Source organism: Equus caballus, chromosome 22 (genome assembly GCF_041296265.1).
Source record: "Equus caballus isolate H_3958 breed thoroughbred chromosome 22, TB-T2T, whole genome shotgun sequence".
Taxonomy (NCBI): Eukaryota; Metazoa; Chordata; class Mammalia; order Perissodactyla; family Equidae; genus Equus; species Equus caballus.
In genome coordinates this window covers 2,140,942-2,145,954 of record NC_091705.1, presented here as the reverse complement: position 1 = coordinate 2,145,954, position 5,013 = coordinate 2,140,942, and the positions used below count along the sequence as shown (strand labels likewise).

The following is a 5,013-nucleotide window of genomic DNA, read 5'->3' as shown; positions in this document are numbered from 1 at the left end:
AGTATGTAAATTTTCATTTTTGATTTGAGTATGCTCTGCCCTGCCAGCTTTCCAAGTGATTTATAGATGGAGAGCTTTTTATTTATTCTCCTTAAGCAAGATTATGTTACGGTTTTCTTGCAGGTGCTGTGGCACTGGGGTGGGGCTGGGGAAGATGGAGCGTTGCTGATAGCCTAGTTAATACACAGGAGTGAAGAATCTGCAGCTTACAGGACACAGCAGAGGGAGAATCATTTACTGTAGACTTTTGACTGCGGTTCCAGAGCATGGTTTGAGCATCTGTGAGGGGCCTCTATCTGGTCCTGTAATTTGAATGAAAGGGGGATCAATTTGCCTTCCCCAGCCCACAGGTCATCAAAAAATCTGTCAAATGGCTTTTCAATGTGCCTGGTGTTCAACAGCTTTGTAGGCTCAGAAATCTGATCTTACCAGCGCTCAGAATTTGAACCCACCCAGAGAGGATAGAGCCATATTTGCACAGTTCAAAAGAGACAGATGTATAAACAAGGACACTACTGAGGAAACTATCGTGGAAAATGTATTCCTCAGTTGACCAGATAGCTCTCCCTGGCATCCTTGGCATTCTATTCCCACAGACAAAAGGGAACAGAACCACCCTGTGAAGGGTACTCAGGGGGCATGAAATCAGAAGAAAGGGTTATTTGGATCTTTCAAGAAGAGTCAGTAGCCAGAGTCCTCTCACCCAGGCCTTGGACAGTTCACAGACAGACACTTGCAACGCTTGCTTCTGTAACTCCTGATTCAATGTTTACATATTTTCTGCTGACTAATCCTTCCCTCCCTACCAATTAACACATTTTATTTAAATCTGTATTAATATCTTAAGTCAAATTTTGCACTGATGCAGAGCCAATCTATCTTACCATCTCTTTATAGATGTTGCATAAGTCTTTCCAATGTCATCCATTTTGAGCTGGTTTTATTTATTGACTCTCAGAGGGAAATCTTACTTCTCTTATGTAAAACACGTACACATTTCATCACTGTCACCCCCAGGAGATACTCACATCTATGGCAGTGTCCTAGGTTGGCATTTCTCTTTTCTCCACCCCAACTCTTCCTTAGGTATTCCACTTCTCCAGTTACATCCACAAGGACACCTGTTTTCATCCCACCCAGGTGCCATCCTCCCCCTTTCCTTGGGACTGTACTCCTTTGTCCACCTCTGCCAAGGAATATTGACAAGAGATGGTCCTGTAGAGACCTGATATCTCAGAGACACAATTCTATCATATTCAGAAAACCTGATCAGGGCACTTGTGAATCCACCAGCCACGGGCTTCGCCACTCACAAGTTGTAATGATTATTAGGTGTTTATTCCATTCTAGACACTGTGCTAAATATTTTACATGCACTGTTTAATTTAAGACTTACTACTATGCCATGGAAAGGAAATTTTCCAATAGGACCACTGTTGCTCTCCACATTTCAAGACTCAGTGGGACCAATCTGCTTGCCCAAATTCAAACAGTATACAGCATAACAAAGTTCTGACTTGGGTCAGCTTGGCTGCAGGGCTGGAATTGCTCACCACGTGGCAACCACGTCTTTGTACGTGTCCTTCCTGTTCATCCTCAGGCCCTTGTTATGGCCTCAACTAAGTCACCTTAGAACTGGCTTGCTTTTCCTTCACCACTAAAAGGTGAAGTCAGGTCTACTGACATATAACATGTAGATAACATGGGATCTCCAAAGCCCAGAGCAAACATATGAATAACTCACACTGAATATTAAAGATAAAGACTAGAGAGTGGATCAGATATGGAATCTCCCAGCTGCCTTTTGTATGAACTCACGTTAGTAAGAAGATAATGGTGGGAGATGAGTCAGTGATATTGATGCACATGAAAGGATGTTGTTGTGAGCCAGTCGTACACCAGAGTTCCACTGTGCTGTCACATCACCATGGAAACGAGGCAGAATGTAGCCTGATGTTCTAAACGTCACAGGGCAGCAGATGTTTTTCCTTTACTTTCTCTTGGGATTTTAAAGGCCAGTGGCCAATGGAAAATGGGCTGAGGACATGGAACATATACAAACACAGGGATAACCACCACCATCCAAAGTATTGTCAAAAAAGATCATCATCTCAGACAGACATATAATTTAGAGATGGCCTTCAAAGCCCTCTTGGCTTCCTTCAACAAATATCAGAATTGGAAGGAAACTCAAAGAGGAGCTAGGCCACGTATGCATTTTGCTAATGAGATAACTGAGACTCACTGAGGATGGGTGATGCTAAAACATTACATGGCTGAAAGAGCTCTTTCCACAGCACCAGCCATCATTTATTCCTTCAACTAGCATTGGGGGCAACCTCCCATAACTGGGTGTTGGAGATGCAGTGGCAGGAAAGATAGACTTGGTACCTGATATCATGGAGCTTATATCCTGGTGAGACATATGACAAAGACATGGCCCATGAGGAATGATGTAAGAAGAATCTAAAGAGTAGTGAGTGGGCAGGACCACGGTGTGAGGTGAGGTGCAGAGGTAGGCAGGGGACAGATCATGGAGTCCTGTGGCTCTGGTGAGATTAGATACATTTCAAGTGCAGTGGGGAGCCATTCACAGATTTTGTGTATCATTCAGTTTAGACTTGCAGAATGTTACCCTGGAACTCTGCGGAGAATGGATTGGAAGGGCAGCAAAATCAGAAGAAAGAAAAGCAGTTAAAGAGTTACTTCAGCAGTCAAGGCACGAGCTAATGGTGGCTTGGACCATACTAATGATGATAGAGACAGAGAGGCACTTTAGAGGCAGGAGTGAGAGGACTCAGATTACAAGGACTGCAAGAAGCAAAGGAAGAGCCAAAGATGACTCCAGATTCCTGACTCGAGTTGTGGGATCGAAGACTGAGTTGGGAAGATTGAGAGAAGACAGCAATCAGTGAGGGAGTAAATCAAGAGTTCTACTTAAGACCCAAGAGACATCCAAGAGGAGAAGTCACACCAGCAATTGAGCAGGTGATATGGGTGGAATTTATTAGGACAGAAATAGTGTTTAACACTGCCAGGATGGATGGGCTCTCCTACAGATAGTACGGCTAGAGGAGAAACAAAGCCTGCCCTTAAGGAACTCCAATCTTAACAATGCAATGGAAAAAGAAGCTCCAGACAGGACACTGAGAAGGAATGCCAGCAAGGTTCAGTAAGCCAGCTGTGTCCTCACAGAATCTGAGTAGGTGAAGAGCCAAACACACAAGAGAGACTGAGCAGAGAATGGAAAAGTATCTAATAGATTAGACAACGTTGACATTGACAATGTCTGCTGAAATTGACAACCCGTAGCAGGAGTTTCAGAGAAGCTGTGATATTGGAGATGGATTCAAGTGGTTTTAAGGGAGAATGGTAAGGGAGGACATGAGGGTATTGCTTAAAGTGAGAGATCCTAGAACTTGTTTGTTGGATGATACAAGTGATGCGTTGAAAGTGTTGTAGTACTGTACACTAGTGTTGTTGGGCCTACATGTGCAGTCCCTTAATGAGTTGCACTCTCTCCATGGGTGCCCACTTTGCATCTGAAAGACCCAAAGATGAAGGAGCCCGCTTTTCAGGGTTTCCCACTGCACGGTCTATGTGCACAGGAAGCTTCCTTAATCAACACAAGGGAGGTGAGATATCATCTTTTATTTGATGAAATGAGTGGTGTCAAAAAATGGGGGATTGGCTGGAAATACTACACAGAGCCTTCTGCCTGTCATAAACAGAATTTAAGAATCCAGAGCCTAGCGCCTGTGTACAGAATTCCACCCAGCCATGAACCTCAACTTCCTGGAGGACCCACCACCTGGATCCAAGAGAATGTGAACTGAGCCTGCTACCGCATGACACAGTCCCATCTTTGTCTTGGAGCCAACAGTCCACGTGTTACGGAAAGTTCAGTCTCTGAACTCCTTGCCAATCTAAATAACAAGAACAAAGTTTTGGGTAAAAAGGAAAGAAAGCTTTATTCTCTTTGCCAGGCAAAGGGAGCAGCAGCAGGCTAGCGCCTTACGAACTGCTGGCTCCCCATCAGATAAATGGGTAAGGGGTTTTATAGGAGAAGTCTAAGAGTCCAGTTCAGGGCTATGTGCCAGAAGACACATTTTTCTTTCCTGTTGGTGGTCTCAAGATTGCTGGAGTGCCTTGTTTGCTGACACAGATGTTTTTGTTCTTTATGGCCAGCAAGACACAGGACACGATAACCAGATCCTTTTGTTGCAAGATGTTATCCAGACTCCCTGGAACTCGGGTTATTCTCAAGTCTCAGCAGAGCGGGAGTGTAAGCAGAGAAACATAAGGAAGGCAAAATTATGTACACTTTTAATTCCAGCCTTAGTTGCCGGGAAAGTGTCACTTCAGATAAGGAAGACGTTACTAGTCAGGTTGTTATTTAATCCGTATACTTCTAATTTCGGATAGAAAAAGCCCATAACACATGCAAGGCAGAGTACAGGTTGCATTGTCCTTTCATGCCTGGTTGCTAACCTACATTTCCCCATGTGGGAGAATTTGGTCTGCACCCTGATTTCATTATATGACATTGTGGAGGAGACCTGAGCACATGCCTTCCTGGAATTGTTGAGGCTACTAAAATGTTATTAAAAGGAGCCCAGAAAGTTTGAACAGCCAAATTTCACAAGACGGTATAGCTCGTGTTGGATGGGAGAGTGGGGACACTGCAAGGCAAGCTACCTTGAACGGATCAGAGGGAATGGGGCCAGCACACACAGTCTGAGCGCTCACAGTCTTCTTCCTACAGCCTCATATTTCTTCTCCAGTCACATTCCTGGGAAGATTGTTCCAGAGGGAGCTCACATTTCTTCCTGATTAATGCACTGGTGCCAGGACCATCCCGGATGCCTCCTCCTTCACTCTTCAATCAAAGTATTTCTATTTCTGACCATCCTGACTTGCTTCAGAGGTGGGAAGGGCCCTCTTGGCCTATCACACACAAAGAGTCTGCCCTTCAGTAAGTCATTGAGCATATTTCTAACCTGTCCCCTAGCG

General features: G+C 44.5%; 1 long non-coding RNA gene across 1 annotated transcript; it reads right to left on the bottom strand.

The window, feature by feature from the left end:
- Positions 1-206: 206 nt before the first annotated feature.
- Positions 207-1,919, bottom strand: LOC138920100 (uncharacterized). Its single transcript, XR_011430776.1, has 2 exons — positions 1,819-1,919; positions 207-302 (listed from the first exon to the last, which is right to left on the bottom strand). It is a non-coding gene; the product is annotated as an uncharacterized lncRNA (long non-coding RNA).
- Positions 1,920-5,013: the final 3,094 nt, after the last annotated feature.